Here is a 22,290-nt window from a genome sequence, read left to right as displayed (position 1 = left end):
CTTTTTTTGGTTACTACTCCAGGTTTGAAAATTAAATTGTAGCTTTAGAAAGGCAGCAGTGCTCAGCAGTTTCTGAAAACATAAAAATATAATCAGTGAAAAACAAGACACAGTACGTGTTAGTGTGACTTGACTGTGTTCATTTTATCAGCTTTGCCTTAGTAGTCTGGCTATGGCAATTTTTAGTACCAACACCACATTTGATCTGAGCTGTTTTCTCTGTGTAAAGACTGGAGAAAACTTTGAAGATTAGTTTTTGGTACATTGCAATTTCTTGAGAGGTGAGTTTGGATCAGACTAGAAGGTCTTAAAATAGTAAGAAATACATTAAAAATAGTGATTTCCTCTTTGGAAATACATTTGTCTGATGCTGTTGAGCGACGGTGTCCGGGAGCAGCACGAGCGGAGCCGTTCCGTGCGGAGGACAAGAAGGGACCCGAGGGTGCCACCAGCACAGGCAGTGCCCACACCAACGGGACACCCGGTGCCACGGGGCCTCAGCACGGTGGGCAAAGCTGGGGACTGGTAGTAGGACCCATCAGCAGTCCCAGAAATGGCAAATAATCAACCAGGGCCTGGGTCTGTCCGGGGGCTCCGGTCAGGATCAAAAGGAAACGAGCTGGAGATGGGACGGTGGAGGTCTGAGGTCCACCCAGAGCTTGATGGTGCCCGCAGGGCTCTGACAGCTGGTGGTGTATCACCGTTTACACGTGGGGTCTTAATGACCTCTTGGCCCTTTCTGTAATTCTGTGGGGGAAGAAAAGGCTTGTTGGAGCATGTGTATCCCAAAGCACTGCAGTCTGTGATGGCTCACACTAACCCCTTTCCCTCTCCAGTAGTACCAAGACCTTTATGTACGTGGTCACCTGCCAGCTGGAGCTATTCTTCTGAGAATTCTGTAGGACCAGTTTATTTTTGAGTCTTCAAATCAAACATGCTGATTGTTAAGAAGTCTGTCATTCTCGTACAACTGTGTTTGAGGATGGGGGTGCAACTGAAATGCAACACTGTAGAGTAAGTTTTGTTTCTTAACTCAAGGCGGTGTCAAATTCAATTCAGTAATTTTGATTTGAGGCTTCTTGTTGTTGATTCCTTCTTCTCTCAAACATGGAGGGGAAAAAATGTCCTGTCTTGAAGGGTTCTGCCCTTGTATAACTGTGAACTTTTTCCTTCCTTGCCCATGCACGAATGCATTCCTGCATATGCACGTGTTCCTCCATGCTTGTTTTCCCCAGACTGCTGCTGTGTATGAGTCTCCTCAGCTGTTCCTTTGCATGAATCAAGTCAGTCCTATCAAGGGACAAACATTCTGTGTCTCCACTACAGTATGCAGTCTGTAATAATAATAATTTAAAACAAACCAAACCAAAACCCCATTAGGTACAGAATATCTGAAGAAAAGTGCTGCTTCTGTCTGTGGTGAGCCAGCTCAGCGTTTTCACTTAGTGGCATATCTGTCCCTAAAAAGGTGTTGCGGTGCTCTTGGAGGGACCTGGATCTTGTTCAATGTTTGGTGCTTTTTCGGAAGTAATGGACAGGGGTTTTTTCTACTGTTAATTTTGGTTGCTCTGAGGTTTGCTGTTTTCTCATTTAGAAATCCAAGGTATCTTTATCCGTTTAATTTACCATGGCAGTTAGTGGTTTCTGTCAACAGACCATGACTCTAGAGGAAACCTTCCATCCCAGGAGCAACATGTTTCAGAGTTTCCAAGTATGTTTGCAGAGGCTATGGTGAGTACCAGAATGGGGGCACAAGAGACTTATCAGACTTCTCTGACACACAAAGGTACGTTAGTGAATCTTAATTTTTCCATGTGCCAAATACATAAGGAATTCTTACCATCCCAGTATCCCGTACAAGCTGTAGACTGACCTTTGTAATTTTCCCCTAAGGAGTAAGTGACCCTTTTTCCCTGTATTGTTTGCTTTCTCTGTTATCACTTAGAAAACATTTTTCAATATTTTTCAAATCAATTATTCTTTTTTTTTCTAGGCAGTTGATAAAAATTGGTGATTCCAGCAGAGCTTGGTTAGGTCCTTCAGTATCTAGTAAGTTCTGCAGTGATGTTAGTGGATCTGAACCTAGAAAACAGTGATTTGTTCCTGTCCTCCAAAACAATTTTCTGCTTTGAATTAAGGGCATTTGGTTCAATCTCTTTCACTTTTATTTATGTCCTAAGCATGTATTGTACAGGTCATCTTACTGGAACAAGCAAGGTAATAGTAGTAGAATAGCATGTTAAATGCTGTTTGGAGAAAAGGCATAAAGTTGTTCACTAATCTCCTAATATGATTATTTCATCTGTTAGTTTGAAGTAGGAAAGAGAACTGTTCTCAAATCCATTTTGCATTACAGCTTCATTTTGGTCTAGGGAAAAATCTTTTTACCCTTGTGATCTAATCTTCATTAGTGCTAGTTTTGTAACCTATGTAGCCACTTAGCCCACTTTAATGGGATCAAGACTTTGTCTTCCACCTTTTAAGTAATTCTGTATCCTGAACTCTCCACTTTGTAGCTTGGACTATTACTTACTGACGTGTCCGTGTTGTTGGCATGGCCTGAGCTCCCTTATATTCAAGCTGCTACCACTCACAGACATTTCAAATACGAATTAATTTGTGCTTCGCCTGGATGCCTTGGGAAGCAGGAGAGGAGCGTAGAATATGAGCCCGCAGTAGAATTTACTGTTGGGTAGGTTTGCACATAGGTTCACTGAAGTGCTTTCTGTACTGTTTCTGAAGTTTCTGCCTCTCTTTTTCCTTCTGGAGCAGGTAAGTTATTGTACTGCTGATGTGGCTGACTAGAGAAGAATAGACATGCGTTATACAGGGGATTCGGCACCGAAAGGAACATGGCAGTGTGCATGCATGCATTAGACCCAGTTAAGATCTTGAGAGCTAAGATCTGCTGCAACTCATGTTAAATTTGCCGCATGAACATACCCAAAGGGCCAAGTCTCTGTCCAAGGGTTTCTGTTGTTCTCCCTCATCTGAAGACACTGCATGAATCCCATATAGTTTCATTCTCTTGTTGCTTTTATAGATTCTCCTATTAAGCTACTCGGAGGACAGGGAGATGTTTAAGATTCAGCCCAGCAAACTGAGCATCTGTATTTGAGTGTAGTTCTGAGGGAGTACAGAACCACAGTTATACCGAGAGGACTGAGTAATTCAGTAGAAGCACTGTCCCCTTCTCAATCTATACATCTGTGTCTGTTTTCTTTTGGGAGAGGGGCTTTAAAAAGCATTATTAAAAGGAAAAGTAAATTAAAATTACCTATCCAACCAAGCCTGATAGATTAATATCCTGATCTTCTGTAAGATGTTCTAGCACTACAGGAATAATCTATCTCAGAAAGATTTTCAGACCTACTTCTGAGTCTTAAATGCTAATTAAGGCATAACACTTCAAACTTAGTACTCTCAATGTTGAAGAAATGCAAACTTTTTTCTCATGGGACAGTCCTTGCTAGCAAACTTTCTGTTGAGATTGAACATACATAGTAGTGCTTAGGACTTTCTTTAGAAGTCCTCAATGCTTCTTGCTAATTCTGTAGGGTTTTTTAAGGCCATGCTTTGAAGTTCTGTAGTGGTGGTCACTTAGAATGTTTCTAAGCTGCTGATGGATCTGAATCTAGCAGAAGGAAATAAAAAAAAATTAGTTCTACGTACAGTGCTTGATTTGTTTTACAAATCAAGTAAGCAAAAATTCATCATAAAAAAATAAGCTGTAGAGTTACTATTGTCGGTTCTGATGTTCCCAGGCAGGAATATTTCCCTGGTTATGAACTGTGAAAGGTTAAAATTCTATTCTTTCATCTTTTTCTGTTGTAAGCAGCTTTTGCAGTTTTATGATGAACTGGGGAGTAGGAGGATTGAATTTTCTCCAGGAGTTGCATTTTAATTTTACGTGAGGTCACATAATAGTCTTCCTATATATTGTATTTCAGCATTTGTTAGGATCAAGAATATAAAATACCCTGGAGTTGTATGTCCATGAAAGTGTAGGTAATTAGTTTGTTGTTTTGTTTATTTTTTTTTAAATTGTGCCAAAAAAAAAGAGAACAAACTTAAATGCTTTCAACTCCATAATTTTTTTTAATGTGGATATCTGAAATATTTGATTGAGTTAACTTTTGTCACATTCTAAAACTTAGCAGCACTAGATGGTTTTCCCCTTTACTTACTTTTGGCGGTTAACAACTAGGTACCTGTAAGGTGTTAGGTTATAAAAAAAATGTAAAATAATGCTGGTAAGAGGTCTGGAAAGTCTTTGGTGGTATGCATGGATTCATTTTGCTATAGGTGGTCTTCATTGAATCAGCACATATTTCAGGCTGCCTTCAGTATTAAAAGCAGATCATATTCCACATCTTTGATTGCTGCAGTTGGTTGAGATGTCTCGTGAACAAGAAATATCAGTGGCTTTCCCCATATGGCAGTACGTAAGGAGGCAGTGGCATCATCTCAGAAATGAGGGTTTACAAACAGAAAGATCAGGAAGAGAAGCACATGGCTCTATTTGCCTCCTCTGATGGAGGGATAATTATTGCTTTGGAATCATTTGATACCAGTACACTGGCAGATGTGGAGTCCAGTCAGAACAGTATTTATTCCTTTGCCAACTTAAGATACTCCAGTAAAAGATATTGTGGTCCTTGGGAGCACCTGAGGATGCTGCTATAGTTTTTATCAGTGAAATATGCATCTAGTTATTAATCTGACAGTACTGCAGTGAGTCAAGTGTTAACCAGGCTGAGGTGCAGAAGCAGTGGCCCAGGGGCACGTGGCGTAGGACTGAACCGTGTTGAACACAGGGTTGGGAGACCGGTCTGATAAAGTTTAGGGTCTGTCTTGTTTTGGTTTCGGTTTACCTGGTTGGCTCTTGTCCAGCTATATCGCCGAGATGCTGAATGGCTACGGTGGCTTGGGCTTGCAGTGCTGATCCTGCAATATCCTGCTCCTGCTGTACCATTTCAGAGTGTCTTTTCTCCAGAAGTCAGGTCTGCTCTTCCCCTCGTGTTACAATACTACTTTCCACTTTCATGAGTCCCGTGCACCACAGAGTGACTGCAGGCCTGCGCTATTATTTGGCACTGGGGAGCTCCCTGTAAGAAAGGGAGATTTAGTCATAAACAAGGTGGATGTGGATTATAAAGCAGCAAGCACTCTGTGGTGATTAACTGCATATTTACCATGGTCTAGCCTGCCTGAAGAGTGATTTAAAATGGATATTTAGCAAGCATGGAGATCAACTAGGATGCACTACAGTTTTTCTAATTACAGTAGCAAACTGCTATTTGGTAGGGCCATAAAAAGAGGCCCTAATTGTGACTCTTAAATCCCTGAGCTCTTGCAGTGGCCTGTGTTGCCTGTCCAGATTTTTGGCTAATTGAACTGGCTGAGCTGGATTTCTGCCTTTTTGTGGCATTCAGCAAACATCATCTATACCTGTGGTTCTGCCTTTGAAAACACTTTGTGCATTCACATAATCTCTGACTCCTTTATAACTGGGATGAGTTTTCTGGAGGCACCGCCTTGAAACCATATCAAAATATCTTTCATTGCTCAGGAAAGGATGTTGTGGCTTAAGTCTTGAGAGGTTGTGAAGCCATTCCCCTCCTGTGCTGCAATTAGTGGATTATTTCAGTAATAATCTCATCAGTTCAGCAGAACCACCACTATTTCTGTGGCTTTCTGTGTTTACTGATGTGAACTCGAATCTATTCCCTAGTGCAATGTTATCTCTAGATAAAAATACAGAGATGGAAAAAGGAAATCTTTCTGGTAAGTGAAAAATTGGATTACCTACTGTTCGACGGTGATAGACTTGGCTTTTTTTGGCAACTGCTTATATACTTTTGTCTATCTAACTCTGCCACAATGTTTTCAACATTTCCATCTTCTAAAATATTGCTGTCCCTATCTTGAATGAATAGTGAGTATAAATTACAAATATGTTCATATTTTGTAAAAATCTGACTGAATATGTACAAGGTAAATTCCATGTCTTCAATTTATTTGATTTGGTTTGTTCATTGTATTTCCTTTTACTTGAATTCAAGATAAATGCTTAGAGTGAACTCCCCAGGAAATACGAAGTGATACAATTACTTCAGCCCTACCTTAGCTTATAATATTTAAATAGACAGGCTTTGTAACTATTTAGCTCAAACATCTATGACATGCCAGAGCCTATCATGTCAGTTACCCTCAGAAAACAGAGTTTTTGAAAGGAAACCTCTGCATTAGGCTTTTTTGTTTATATTTTAATCAATATTTGCATGTATATCTGTTTAGATTCTAGCTATACTGTATACTAAGCATGTATTTCATTCAACCTTGCATGTACCAGATATCAATCTATTCTGCTTTTGCACACTTCACATAATAATTTACATAATGAAAATGATAGATGGCACAGTTGTGTGTATCTATATGGAAGGCATTTTAATTTTAATCATAAAATCTGAAAGGCTAGTATTCCAAAGCTTGCAGAAACCACACTGCTGTAACAGAGGGAAAAGGAAAAACAATTGTTTATAACAGTTTTAACAGTCTACTTTTCTTGCCTAAGGTCTCTTTCCACTGCAACTTACTGTAACTCACATCCAATGTCATTATTTCCTAATTAGATATTTAAATAGCATATTGATGACACTCTCTGAAAGATTGCTTTTTTTCAGTTATCACTAATTTCTTGCAATTATAATAATTCACATTTGAAGAATGGAATATAAAATTATTTATAACAGTCTGCTACAAAATCTCTAGGTGCTACATGGTAACAATTTCACTGAGAACTTGGAAAAAATGTTATTATTTATCATAAAGAGTCAATACAGCAGTGTGGCTCACATTCTCATCTTACCAACTGTTGTGCTTATAGTCACTTCTGTTCTCTGTGTGTCTGTCTTGTTCTGTGTCCCCATTGCTAAGAACGTGCCTGCTCACCTATGCTTCCTCGTGCAGAATAAGTGAGAACTATTGCATTTTAGTGGTTAGTTTCCTTGAGTAGCTTATGTAGAAAGGTAATTTAAGCAAGCAGAAAATAAAGTACATGGATTGGAGCCAGAAAAGAACTGTTTCCTTCTCCCTGAGCAGCTTGATTTCTGTCTTCCCCCAAACCTCAAAGCTTGCTACAGCTGATTCTGTAGGGTAGACTTGTATTTCCTTCGATGCCAAAAAAACCCAGCCAGTAGTGTCAGTTAATGGGAATTGCTCACTGAAATCAACAGTCGAGGGCAGGAGGGGTTACCCCTTTGGCTATATTGGTGGAGGTGGCTATGGTCCTCTTCATTCCACAGCAGTATTAGGCCTGGTCAACTTTGGACTATCTGGAGTTTAGTATGATAAATTCCCTTCTGCTGCTGGGAAGGTGGAAGCTGTTGATGTCTTCCACTTCTCTTACTGTTGCACGTGGTAGTTCTGCCATCTGTATTATACAAGACTGCTTTGAGTAGTGAATATGATATAGATGTTTTACAGATTCTTCTGGAGTGAAGTCTGCTAGTGTGCTAGCCTGAAAGGAAGAGGACCTTGAATTCAGGATGATCCCTCACAAAAAGAGAGGTTTATACACAAAAACTTCATTACATGCCTGTATTCAGTATATAATTTGGGTAAAAACTTTTCACTAAGTATTTGCCTGAAAGAAGGTATTTTTTTCTCTTATGCTTTATGACTGTTGTCTTTCAGCTTTGTATTTGTCTTTATGATTTCTGCCACTGTTACTCTCTTTACGATACTACTTTTCTCATTTTTAGTCTGCACTGCTTGAACTCACTTCTTTGAACTTCTATCCATGGGATTTTAAGTACAGAACTTGTGAAACCCTTTAGCTACAACATCTGAATTTCTCTGATGTCATGCTGTCTTAATTCAATGACAAAGTAATCCTGAACTGGCTTCTTTACTTTCCCTATAGGGATTAGAGCATGATCCCTGCCAAGAGTAATTTTGAGAGAAAAAAACTTTAAAAGTTCAAAGGGTCTTTAAACAACTTTTTCACTAGTTCATCAAACACCTGCAGTTGTGACATCATTTGTGGTATGACTTGAAGACTAGTATTCATTTGTTGGATTGTATTTTTCATTGCTGTTGTTAAAAGCTGTTTGAATAGATCTAGGACAAGCATGTTTTTAATGAACAGCATACGTTTTGTCCCATTCCAAGAGATGTTCAGCCAATCCTTCATTAAGTTTACTGACATACGACGCCTGAGAATTGTTCCACTAAGTAATTGTTTCTTTGGCATTATTCTGCTATTCAAAATGACATACAATGGCAATTCCATATTATCTGCTAGTACGGCCAACTGTACTGTAACACATATTTTTCATTCCTCTGTTCTTATGATGACGGATTTTGCTCCTGTTTCTTCAATGGTGCAGTTTGATGACATGTCAAAGTAAATAGGCGTCTAATCTGCATCATCGACTTGGCTCCTTACTTAGTCCTATCGTATGCTGTTGACATGCAGTGAGGTTTTTCACTGGAGTCAGAAGGTACATGTTGGTAAAGTTCTTTGCCACAGGCAAAAATCATTATGACACATTGTACACACCAAGCATTACTGGCCTTGAATTCTTGCTGTGCAATGTTTTGTGTTCATGCTATTTCTTGGGCTCTCAGTTTGAGAAATGAGAAATGCTGTTTAAATACACATAAATTCTAAAACTATTTTTTCTGGGTCATGAGAGCTTCCTCTTTTGAGTCTGCTGAATGACTTCTGCATTGAGTTAGAAGAAAATAGTTTGTTTTGATTGTTCCCATTTTTGCACATTTGCTTCCCTTAGGTTATTTCCTCCCAGCCTCACAAATCTTAACTTTTTCTGCACATAGTGCCATCATGGGTTTAAAATTTGCATCAAACCTTCTCCTTATACATCTTGATACATTTTCTTTTGCTCTTCGACATCTCATCTTCAGAAAATTTGCTATTTCACAGTTCACTTAGAAGATTAGGAGGACTCATAACAGTTGCCAGGAATCACTACGCAATTCTCTAAACTCCAGTACACCACACAACTTGCAAGTCAGTGAGAAAAACAGCAGTAATCACATGCTCCAACTGCGTCATCTTATTAAAACTTTGGGCAGCTTCAGGCATGTTTGTGCTCCTTCGTCACTAGGTGGCTTCCCGCACTGCACAGTTCTGTTACTCTGTTAACCCAAGAGGAAGATCACCAGAATTTAACACAATCCCCAATTTTCATGTTAAACTAGATGGGGAAAAGGTTGGGGGGGAAATAAGCTTGACTTCATTTTATGTAACTTTGATATGTAGTTCCCTGCAGTTTCAGCTTATTCCTTTCGATGCTACATTCCTGATTATTTTGAAGGTTGATGCAGAAAATGAGACAGCTTTAACATACTGGAACCTGATTACAGGTTAGCACACAATATTGTAAGGCCACTTCCTGCCTGCCTTTTTGGCAGATGCTTACATATAGAAGTGGTTTTGGGTCACACAACAAGCTACGTGTTCTAGTCTTTTTGAATGAAGAGAGATCATTCTGAAGTTGTTTGCGGTTTCATATATCCGTAATTCTGACATCAATATGCTTTCTGAAGTTGGAGATAAATTCCTCCTTGTTGAGAAGAGCATTCATTTGCGTCCCTTTTCTTAACACCCACATACGTATTTCCTAAGGGAAATCTGGACAGAATCCTGAGAAACATTTTATTCATTTCTCAGATTACAGTAAATACTGAGAAATAACCTCATGTGTCATAACTGATATTGTGTTGCCTTTAGTCCCAGCTTTTCACATAAAAACCCCCAAACTAGAAAAACAAGACAATCACTAGAGAAGTCATTGTTTTGAAAAAATACTATCTTGCTGAATGTTAGTGTGAGAAATGTCTGTGCTTTTACATATTCATAATTCTGGGGGTCTTAATGGCCTATTTTAAAATGTTATACAACTTAAGTGTTTAAGCTAAGTGCCCATGTCTTTACTGCTCATCAGCAGAATCGGATAACTTTTAGTTGCCTAACAATAATAACCTCTTTTGCTAGTGTTGGTATGACTTCTTAAATGCAACTAAAAATGAGAACAACTTGTCAAAGGGTCTGATTGAAAAGTCTCTTGTGCCCTTTTTGGTTAAGGTGGAATTTTTTTTGGAGACCTGACAGGGAAATGTGTTAAGGGCTGTGTAAAAAGAAGAATCAGAATTGGGAAGCATCTTGTGCTTGAATTTGTTCTTAGACTTGACCCAGAGATAATTTTAATGGAAAAAATAGTTTTCCCTGAATAAGATGGGGGGGCCCCAAAAATTTATATTTTGCATTATCTATCAAAGTACGAGGCATGTTTTTGTGGTATTCTCATTGACTTGTGTAAATTTATAAGATTTGAAAAGTAGGGAGGAGTAGGGCATTTTAACTGTGATCATCAGTATGTGGCACAAGAGCAAAATCACTGAAGTAAAGGTACTTTAAAAAAAACCCAAGCAAAAAATAACTTAAAAGTTGAATATTAAGATTGTCCTTGGCAGACAAGGTGGCACAAAATCCATTGTAACATATTCCAAGATTATTAATATTACTTCAAGTGTTTTGTAATGTGATAGTATCTTTCTTTATGTGGGGAAGAAAAAACTTGAAACTTAACACTCTTTAATTCTGATATTTATGCTGAAGCTCAAATAAGCTGTGAGTTTTTAACCTGTTAGCTTGCAAGGTCCTTATATTTAAGATAATTTACGTGATCTCTGTTATAATTGCACTGTGTGTTCCTTTATCTGTTTGTATAGCAAACTGTGGTGGGTTAACCCTGAGTGGATGCCGGGTGCCCACCAAAGCCATTTTATCACTCCCCTCCTCCTCAGCTGGACAGGGGAGAGAAAATATAACAAAGGGCTTGTGGGTTGAGATAAGGACAGGGAGAGATCATTTACCAATTACCGTCATGGGCAAAACAGACTTGACTCGGGGAAATTAGTTTAATTTGTTACCAATCAAATCAGAGTAGAATAATGAGAAATAAAACCAAATCTTAAAAACACCTTCCCCCACCCCGCCCTTCTTCCCGGGCTCAACTTCACTCCTGAATTCTCTACCTCCTCACCCTCAGCGGTGCAGGGGGATGGGGAATGGGGGTTGGGGTCAGTTCATCACATATTGTCTCTGCTGCTCCTTCCTCCTGGGGGGGGACACGACTCCTCACACTCTTCCCCTGCTCCAGCATGGGGTCTCTCCCACGGGAGACAGTTCTCCATGAACTTCTCCAATGTGAGTCCTTCCCACTGGCTGCAGTTCTTCACGAACTGCTCCAGCGTGGGTCCCTCGTGGGGTCACAAGTCCTGTCAGAAAAACTGCTCCAGCGTGGGGTCCTCTCTCCATGGGGCCACAGGTCCTGCCAGGAGCCTGCTCCAGCACGGGCTTCCCACAGGGTCACAGTCTCCTTCGGGCACCCACTTGCTCTGGCGTGGGGTCCTCCCCAGGCTGCAGGTTGATATCTGCTCCACCGTGGACCTCCATGGACTGCGGGAGGACAACCTGCCTCACCGTGGTCTTCCCCACGGGTTGCAGGGGAATCTCTGCTGCAGCACCTGGAGTATCTTCTCCCCCTCCTTCTGCACTGACCTGGGGGTCTGCAGGGCTGTTTCTCTTATATGTTCTCACTCTCTCTCTGGCTTCGGTTTCTGTGCCCCAGCAACTTTTTTTTTCCCCCCTTGTTAAATACATTATCCCAGAGACACTACCACTGTTGTTGATGGGCTCGGCCTTGGCCAGTGGTGGGTCCCTCTTGGAGCCGGCTGGCATTGGCTCTGTTGGACACAGGGGAAGCTTCTAGCAGCTTCTCACAAAAGCCAGCCCTGTAGCCCCCCTGCTACCAAAACCTGGCCACACAAACCCAATACACAAATACGTTTTGAAATTTGGATATTTGGGGTGAGTTGAAATTTTTCTCACTGAAAATTGAAAATTTTTGGGTTAGTGTTATTGAAAAGTCTCACAATTCACATATATTTCAGCATTATTATTCTTGACTGTCATTCTTGAAATGTGATACAGTTTTTAAAAAATCAGGTTCCTAACTAAAAACTAGTTACACTGAATTGAGTAATAGTTTTATTTGTGCTTCAAATAGTCTAAAAAAAAAAATAAAGTAAAATGCTTAGAGCAGATTTCTGTGCTCCTCCTCCTTTTGCTTTTACTACAAGTTGCATGCTAGAAGAGTTAGTATTTATACCAAGAAAAAAAAGTTTATAAGAGGCATTTGAAGGCTCCCCTACCCCCAGTTGTGGAATTTAGGCAATAAAGTCTTAAATCTTTGTGGACACACAACTTTTTCTCCAGCAGCGTGGCTTAATAAAAAGCTGTTGAAATAGTTGCTTTAAATTTTCTTTTGACTAGTTGTTTTAGCTTTTCCATTGTACGAAGATCAATCTTACCCAAGAAATGAAATGTATGTTTTACTAAGTATTTGCTAGTACAAATAAGATGGAACTCCTGAGTTTCTGGTCCCTTCAGGATCAACATATTTCTCTGCAAGTTGCTGGTTTCGGGACTGAGGGTACTCAACAGATCCCCCAAAATGCTGTGGTGTTCCTGCACTCCTATGCTGCAGAGTACCATGCAGTACTACTTCACTAAATGGGGAGAGGAGGAAAAAAAAAGTCATGATAAACAAAGGTAATTCCTTCCTCTATCAGCTGGATACCAATTGTGTGATGGCATGGAGAACCATGTCTGTTTGGGGTTTTCATCTAGAAGATGGTTTCTTTTCGAGTAGAAGAATACAAATACAGAAGAGAAGATTTGAGAAGTGCCTAGAGGCAGGTCCACCGTGACTGATTCACAGTTGTATTTGGGATTAAGTGAACTAGATTCATTCACTGACTAGAGAAGATCTTTCACGTGTTCCCTCTCTCTTTACAGAGATCACCCATTAGGTCCCTTTTTTGTGTTGTCATCCTTGTTTTTCTTAACTCCAGACTCAATCAAGAGGAAGAAAAAAGAAGCTGTAAAATAAGATCTTGGATCCATATTTAGACTATAACAAAAAATAGTTGTATAACTTTTTTCAGCATGCTAGTACCTGCTATGTTCTGTTGAGGAGTTGGAGTGGGGTTTGTACAAATGTTCTGTATTCCTTTCTGCTCTGATGCATAGTAGTAGTGTAAGATGCACAGAAAGCTTCAGTCAAATGAGCACCGAGTACTGTGTCTAGAAAATTAAGATCAGGTATTTCTCTGTATCCTGATGAATTGTGTCGATAGTCTATAAACCTCCTGAAAGTAAAAGCTGCCATGAGTATCTCAAGTACTGTTCCTGAGGCAAGTATTTCATAAGTCTGATGGACTCCTGACTCATCCTTACATAAAACATCTTTACAAACATGAAACATCTATATGAATCGAGCCTAAATGTGACAGTTATAGTCAACAGTGTACTATTAGCTCATGTATATTGGCATGTCAAGGAGGCAGGTCCTTAGACCTCCATTTAATCTGTTCTTTTTCCTTTGGCTATATTTCCATCTTCAAGGACTCATCTTGTTGTCCTGTATAGCAAGAATATGAATCCAGATGAAATAGCCCTGGCAGCATGTGCTTATGTGATGAAAAGTGGAACTGAGTGTGTGTGATTCCTGTTAATTTCCTTTCTTGCAGATACAACTGCAAGTCAGAAAGCTGGTGCTTTCCTGTTTGCATATCATTGCCAAGGAGTTGAGAAACCAGGCTGTCCTGTTGGTGGGACTGTGTCAGTGTAACTTAAAACAGGATTTATCCTTACAAATGGATTTTAGTTGTCTGACTTTTTTGAGGGAGAGAGAAATTTTCTCTGCTATTTGGTTTTGATTTCAGAAAAAAGAATGGTTACTCTTGGAGGGGTGGTGGTAAGAAGTGAAAATTCAATTTTTTCTTTTTTAACCTCTTTTGGTCATGATTAATTACAATGATTTATTACTCTTTTCAGAATTACTGTTGGTTGCCCCTTTTTATGGAGATTTTCAGTTCATACATCAGGAATGGTTGGGGACCTCAAGTCTTTATTCTGTGTCTTGAATACAGTGAATGCAGTGGAGGAAGATAACTAAAAGAATGCTTTGTGCTACTAGGAATATGGTTAACAGCTTTGCCCCTGAAACCTGTATCACCCACTGACATGATCATACATGTTTAGGTAAAGCACAAAACTTACTGTGAGATTAGCCCAAACCAGGAAACACTATCGCATACATCTCATTACTTTCTGTTTAAAATGTGCAAAACACATTTTTAAGGCTTGTTTTCACAAACAAAAGTACATGGTAAACACGAGCCAGCAATGTGCCCTTGCAGCAAAGGTGGCCGACAGCCTCCTGGGCTGCACTCAGCGGTGTCTGCAGCAGGTGGAGGGAGGCGATCCTTCCCCTCTGCTCAGCCCCGGTGAGACACATCCTGGAGTGCTGGGTCCAGTGCTGGCTCCCCAGTACAAGAGAGGCATACAGACACTGGAGCAGGTCCAATGAAGGGCCATGAAGGTGACTAATGGCTTGGAGCATCTGGCATATGAGGAGAGACTGAGAGCTGGGACCATTCAGCCTAGAGAAGAGCAGGCTCAGGCTTGTATTGAAATACAAGATATTTTATTTAAACATAGGAAAAAAACTTTTTTACAGTAGAGCTGATTGAACACTGGAACAGGTTGCCCAGAGAGGGTGTGGAGTCTTCATCCTTGTGGTACTCAGAAGCGATCTGTACAAGGTACTGAGCAACCTGTTCTAGTTGCTCCTGCTCTGAGGAGTGAGGTCTTGGACTGGATGTTCTCCAGAGGTCCCTTCCCAACTCAGCCACTGTGATTCTGTGATATTTAAATGAACATAAACAGCAACAGAAAAACCCACAAGGATTTAGATACAGACACTATGGATGTTAGTGCAGTTGCTTAATAGTAGTGGAGACCTTCACTCCAGAGGTAATTGTTGTGGTTTGACACTTTAAAAAGTAATACTCTAAACTAAGGGTTCCCCATCCCATGCAGAATGCATCCCCATTTCCCGACTTAAAAGCATTTCCTGTGCAATCCTGTAGGCCTACTCAGCCTCAGGAAAGAGGAACTCTATTTCCAAATTCCTTGCCTGCTAGGCAGAGTGAAATATTCCCACTGGAAATATACACCCCAAGCTTCTGTCTCTGTAATTTAGCATGTTGAATTTCATCAGCTTAATTTACAAGAACATTTCAGTGCTTTTTTTTTAATTTCTTTTTCTGTATTCCTCCTGCAAAACATACTTTTAAAAATTTTTTTCCTAAAGTAACCATGTAGAATTTTGTTTTTAGAGTTTATCTTCAAGACATTGGATGACAAGTAGGGTTTTAGCTTCTTTTTGTTTTAGGAATTTTTCTGATACGTGTGTGGACTGTGAAAAGGAGCCATTTAAGAAAAGGTCAAGTACAAAATTGTCACTCATCACATGCTTATCTAGCTTATTTTTAAACTAATACACAAGTGTCTAAGTATCACATGGTCTTTCTTGCATTGCAGACTGGTGCCAGACTTGGTGTTTTTTCTGTTTTTAAGGGATAAATGTCTAGTGGTTTTCGTTTTCTGTGAGTATGTTTGTGAGTCATGTATATTGTATAATGTCGCTTTGCTTCTGAAGTTTAATCATTTTGCAGAAGGTAGATGGAGTCTCCACATTTTAGCTTGGTATTAGGCTGAAAACTACAGCTGGGGAATGTTTACTGAAGGGTTTGTTTAGTCATTCACATTCCTGTGTTCCAACAGTTTGTTTTAGATCATTTGTTAAAGAGCTTAAAGAAGAACTCCCTTTGCTTTTGGTGTAGATTTTTTTTTTCCTGCAAGTTAGGTTTTTTTAATTGATTCCCCGTCCCCCCCGCCACCCCTTTCCAAAATTATACATCAGTTACTTTTCTAAGTAGCAGGTATGGGTAAAATAGTATACTGAGTTAATATAACTATTCAAATACATATTGAAACTTTTGTCTTTTGTTTTAGGAATAATTCTTTAATAAAGTAAAATGTGATGAGTTTTGAGATTTTCTTTTTAATTTAGCACTTAAATGAGGAATAGTCTAAATGAAAGTTTTAAGTAGTAGAGGGAAAAAGTTATTACAGGTTAAACTATGTAAGTATCAACATCTTTAGGAAAGTTCAGCAGTATAGTTCAGCAATGTTTAACGTATTAACTTACAGTTCTGTAATTCACAGTAATATAGCGACGTCTGTTCACCAAGCACACTATAAACATTTAAATAACCTTTGAATTCCGGCTAAAGGGTTAGTAGTCATGTCTCTACTAGGCTAATCCATTTTGCTTGAGCAGAAGGCATAAGCTGATGTTGTGCTTATTGGCTTGTATCTGCAGTTTGTAGGGAGATAGTAGGTTTGCAAGGGAGTCTTGCTGTATCTGCAGCTGATCTCAGAAGTGTTTCTTGGACACGTTCAAATCTTAATCTAGCAATTTTTTTGTGGAAACAAGGCCCTGTACGCCAAGTTTAGAAATATATGTATGTGAAAGCACCAAATATGTAAGTTATGCTAAGTGCTGTTTAGTTCCTATCCTTGTTTGTGTAGGTTCCCTTCTTGTATAAATGTTCCACTCATGCACTAGGTATATATCCCTTGCATCCATACTGAAAGCAAAGCTAGTGCAGACACTTTATAACCACCTAATATCTAACATTCACGTTCTTTTTGATTCAGACATCTGCTGAACTTATTGCAGAGACTAGAATAGGAATTTTAATCATTAAACTTAAACTAGGCCCCATTCCTATATTACCAGTTCATTCTAAATGAATGAATGCAGGTAAAACAAGCACATTTTAAGTAGGATTTTTTCCTGAGGACTTGTAGCTGAAAACTTTTGTTTGAACACACATTGTTCAAAAAAAGTTCCAAAAATGTTTGTGGTTGGAAAAATGCCCTCAACCTGCCAACTGAATTTCAAATTCTACAAAAATAAGGATATTTTTGCTGTGAAATGCCACATAGGCTGCAGTGCTCTCTGGGACGTTGTATGAGAACAGTGCTGAAACACAACCAGCAAAGCAGATCTGTGCGTTTGCTATGTATTTTGTGTAAGGAGAAATGCATCTTTATGAGAGAATAAGACTTGCTCTATCTGACAACTATTAAAATACTAGGAATGAGATTTTTCAGCGTGAACTATTTTTGTTTCTTTAGCTTTATTTCAGATATACTGGGTGTTTGTGTTTATTCCAAAGCCATTTTGCTTTTAGGATATTCAGCTGCATAGGTTGGTCCAGTTTGTGGTACCTTCTGCAAAATAAGAAAGAATAAGACTTGGTATTCTTCATGATTTTAATAAAATGAATTTAATATATAATGCTTACAAGACTTATATGGGAAGATATTTTCAGCAAAGTGATAGGTACGTGATTTATGTATGTTATGTCTCATAAAGGTAATATCGCTCTGCCCAAGTCCACTTAGAACTCTGGTATCTTCTGTCTTCTATCTCTCCTTTCTTTAGGAGTATCTAGGGTTTATCTTAGGTCTGTGTTGAATATTTTATGAATATTGTTGAATATTATATGTTGAATTATTTTCTTATTCAATCAATATGTGGATAAAAGTCATGGTCCCCTTTGAAATGAAATTGTGAAAGTAATACCATAAATACTCAATAAACACAGTGGCTTTTTTATGTTAGTCTGGATCAGCTGAATGGCTTTATTTTCTGAAGGGAATAATGCTTTTCTGAAAAGCGAAGCATAAAGAGAGACCGATGTCCATCAAGTCTAGTGAGACTAGAAACTTGGATTCTATAGTTTGTGTAAGCTGTCTTAGACATGAGCACATGTAACAGCTTATTGCACATCTGTTCACTGAGGGACTTTTCTTTGCTGTTTATACAGTACATTCAGTTTTTCCCCTGATCAGTTTCTTTTACATGTGATGCAGGTGTGTTTGCAGAAGAGAGTTTAGGATTCTTAAGTGAATTCACAAGTTTAAATGTGCCAGTTATAACTCATAACAAAACTGGCAAATTTCACCTTTTTTGGTAAGACTTGTTCACAATTTGGGTTGACTTGAACATTTCAAAGGGATATGGAGAAGCACAAATATACTCTGCTCAGGGGACTAAATTATGGCCTCTGCACAGTTACTCTCTGTATGACTCTACATAAAGCTTAAAGGCATATTGATTAACGTAGCACAAAGGTGAAGGATGGCAGGAAACAAAGTGCAATTTTAAATGGCAGTTCACAACTCCATGGACATGGAAGAATGCCCGTACACCCGCTTTCTCAATGTCCAGTGTTATGGACACAGTGCCCCTTCCCTGTATTCTTTTATGCTGTGGAGGAACATGATGAAAGTGGAAACCTAATTTGCACAGAACTGATTATCTGTTGTCATATCTAAAATCAGAGTGTTCTAATATTATTTTTTTTTTCTGTGAACTTTTGGCTGGCTGTAGCTCCAGTAGCATGCTTGGGAATGTTTTGTTCTTGACTGGCTACTGGCGATCTGCTCCAAAAACTCTGCCATACTTGTTTCTCTGTTAATGTTAGCCCTCAAAGTGCTGTGGTGTACTTATGGACAGCATGTGAATATCACGTTAGTGTCACACTCTAAACGTATTTGATAACAAATGGAAGGAAAATTTTAAATGTTGACACTGTTTGTGGTATCTTTCATTTAATCTTCTTCTCTGGTTCTCCTTGTACAGGCCAGACATGGTCCTTCTCTGCACTGATTTCTCATCTTCTAGCTTTTCTTACCCCTGTAGCTGAATCTAAGCTTCCTGTGGTGTTGGAAGCATGCTATGCTTCTCCTGTGTGCGTGTGTCTTACACATAGGTGTGTGTGTACTCATCCATGTACACACATGTAATCCTGGAGCAGAGCAAGCCTTTGGGCTCTAGAAAGGAATAGTGTTCTTGTTGGGTTCCAGCATCTCAAAGAGATGAGATCAGCAGTAGTGCAGCCTGTTCAGTACTTGACCACTGTCATGGTAAAGCATTTTCTTTGGTCTAATTGCAGTTTCGTGTATTACGACTTGTGTCCATTGCTTCTAATTTTATGACCTTGAACCTCCAAGAACAGCCTGGCTGTGTGTTCACTGTATGCTCCCATCAGCTGTCTGTAGACAGCAGTAATATCTCCTCATCCTAACAATGAGTAAGCCAGTTCTCAGTCTCTTCTTGTGTGCCATGTGCCTGAGCCTCCTAATCATCTTGGTGTCTTTCCCGTCTACTTGTTTGTTACTTTATGTCACGGTCTGCCTCGCTCCAGGGAGCTCAAAACTGGACACAGCACTACAGATGCAGTCTCACAAGTGCCAAACAGAGAGCAATAACAATTTCAAACTGTTGGTTTCATTCTTGAGAGTGCAGTCCAGTTGCACAGGACAGTGCGTTTGACCCCCTTAAATATAAAGGGCATACTGCTGACTCGCATTCAGTTCATTGCCCACCTGGACCCTGAAGCCCTTGTCCACAAAACTGCTTTCTAGCCAGTCAATTCCCTCCCCACCTGCACGTTTGCCCGGGGTTCCTCTATTCTGGGTGTGGGGCTTTCTACTTGCCGTTGTTGAAATTCGTGAGGTTCCTGTTAGCCCGTTTCTCCAGGCTGTTGATACCTCTCTGAATAGCAGTCCTGCCCTCCAGCTGCTCTCCTCGCTGCCAGCTTGGGATTTGCTGCAGATGCATTACATCCCTTCACCTATGTCATTAATAAAGTCAGGAAATAATAGCGGCCCCAGCATCTAGTCCCTGAGGAACACCGATACTAACGAGCCACCGGTTAGACTTCGCGCTGCTGACCACAACCCAGCAGCCCAGCCAGTTCTTAACCCACCTTGTGGTCCACTTATTCAATCCGTATCACAGCAATTTGGCGTTAAGGGTTCTATGGGAGACTGTTGCAAAGGCCTGCCTAAAATCAAGGTGTATGACATCCCCAGACCTCCCCTTTCCACAGGGTCAGTCACCTCTTTGTAGAAGGCAAGGTCAGGTTATGTCTTTTTCTTCAGACAACTGAGCCTCACAAGGAAAATGCCATTTTAACTGGTGTTGATAAAAGCAAACAAGCATCTTGTAGTATGATGTCATCAACCTTATTTGTGAAAGCATTTCTGCAGGGAGGTTGTTGGGTGGTGCGGACTGAACGAAACGGTAACGTACCTTGCTACCTTGGCTTGTTGGGTCTGTTCAACAGCCCGTGTGCAGCCAGTGCAAACCCTCCTCCTCTGAAAGGTTGGGTCTTTTTAAGAACATTGTTAAAGCTGAAAAACGGTTTCAAGTCAGCCCTTGCAAAGATAATGTTGTAGCCAGATGTGGCTGTGGAAATACAAAGAAAACTTCCATTTAAGTGTTGACTAAGGCCTGTAAACAACTGAATTGCTGAGCTACTTTGTGTTTTGTCTGTCCATTCCTTCTTATTGTTAAGTCTTGCTTTTTATGACTAGAGCTGCCTCTCATGTATTTTCCAGCCTGTAATGTCTAGAAGGCTGTTTAGATCCTGAATTCCCAAGGGCTTCTGTGGCCTGTTTTTAATGCTCTGATTTGTGCATTAAGTGCTTTAGTCATGGTCTTTCTGATTTTCTTTTAAATGACTGACCATAAATATCTGAGTTGCAATGGAGATGACAAAAAAAAAAGAAAGAATTTTCATCAACTTAAGTCTAACCATATAAAAACTAGTTGTCTTTGTGCTTCAAAAAAACAAAACAAAACACCAAAACTGGGAAGTTTATGCTTTCTGTCAGAGCTGGCAGCAGTTGAACTGGAAAAGTTTCAGACTCACCACAGGCTTGAGTGGTTAAAGAGGAAATCAAAGCATACAAACACGGGCCAAGTAGCTTGGAAGAAAGTCAGACCATTCCAGTCACTGGGACATGAGGACACCACGGCAGAGTTACAAGCATAATGGTCACTGAATGCAAGACAACAGGAATAAGTTAAGAAAATGGCAGGGGAAAAAAAAAAAAAGAAAATAGAAGAAAAGACCTGAGGAATCATTAGAAGGGGAGAATTTTTGATAAGTAAAGCAGATGGAGAAGTTGAGGATAACTAGTTTAGTAATGAAAGGCTGCTGTTTTCTGCACTGTCACTATGCTTTTAAATTCTGCAAAATATATTTGGATATATTAAAACCATAACATTATAAAACAATGAAAATAATTTATAAATGATAGTTTGCCTAATTATTCAAAGGTAAGTACTTTAACTTGCATTTTCTGTAAGAGGTACATGGGCAGTAAGGAAGATATGTCCATGAAGATAATCTGACTGACTCAGCTCTATAACTGTTTAAAGGGGATTAATTTGCTTTTGAAAATCCCCTTGGAGACTCTTAAAGGCAAACATAAGGCCCCTGGTTTAAATTTCTATTTTTGAAAGAAATCAGTCATTGGAGTCTTATAAGAATAACTGTGTAAATCAGTCCATTAAATTGCTTGGAAAATCTCAGACAGATTTAGGATTGGGCAATTATGTTGAAATGTGTGGTCGTCTTTGATTTTAAGTTGACAGAGTAATACATAATGAAGAGTATGTACTTGAAGCATGTATGTCTGTACTGCTGCACATACACTTTTTTTTCAGCAAGGCTAACCAATTTATCACAAGACAGAGATGATGTTTATGAGCAACAACGTAGTATTAATGGTAGATAATGCTTAGATCCTTGTCCACATTGGAGCTTTTAACATTTCTACTGCTGCCACAACCAGTAGGACCTTTTGGGGCAGAAAGCTTTGTGTAGACACAATCATTGGGAAGGGATTCTTTCTAGATTATAAATGGTGAGTTTGTTTTTATTCTGCACTTATTTCCATTATTTTACCCAGACAATTCAGATCCACTTTCCCACAGACATTTTACAAATACTTTTTTTGAAATTGGTCTGATGGCAATCTCAGATAAATTCTAAATTAAGCCTGGTAGTTTCAGTGCTGCTGAAATGTAACTTCCCCCCCCCAGGATGTTTTGACCAGTACAAAAACAATACCTTTTATCCCAAGAATCTGTGTGGTACCTGCTGTATGTTACAGAATTAACTGCAGCCTAATGTTTCCTGTGAGATTTCACTACTCTAAAAGGGTCTGTCCCAAAAGCCATTCAGGAAGTAAAAACAATAGCTCTTATCACAGGCAGTGGTCTACTTTTCAACCATGTTTTCTGTGTGGGTGATTCAGGAGCTGCTAATGTTGTGAGGATGCATGGTAAGTGAAGTGGTTTGCTTATAGAAAGACACTTGACTCCCCTTACCCTTCCTCCACTCATGGAGATCTGCTGAGATGCTGCATTCCTGGAACAGAACTTTAAATGTGCTCATTGTCTCCCCCCTGCTATG

General features: G+C 39.6%; 1 protein-coding gene across 1 annotated transcript in view; it reads left to right on the top strand.

The window, feature by feature from the left end:
- The window catches only part of CDKAL1 (CDK5 regulatory subunit associated protein 1-like 1), a 418,113-nt gene that overhangs the window by 159,284 nt on the left and 236,539 nt on the right, over positions 1-22,290 (top strand). The window lies entirely within an intron of this gene.

Source organism: Haliaeetus leucocephalus, unplaced genomic scaffold (genome assembly GCF_000737465.1).
Source record: "Haliaeetus leucocephalus isolate CR32 unplaced genomic scaffold, Haliaeetus_leucocephalus-4.0 Scaffold373, whole genome shotgun sequence".
NCBI classification, from domain to species: Eukaryota; Metazoa; Chordata; class Aves; order Accipitriformes; family Accipitridae; genus Haliaeetus; species Haliaeetus leucocephalus.
The sequence above is the reverse complement of the archived record's forward strand: the minus strand, read 5'-3'. Positions and strand labels throughout refer to the sequence as shown.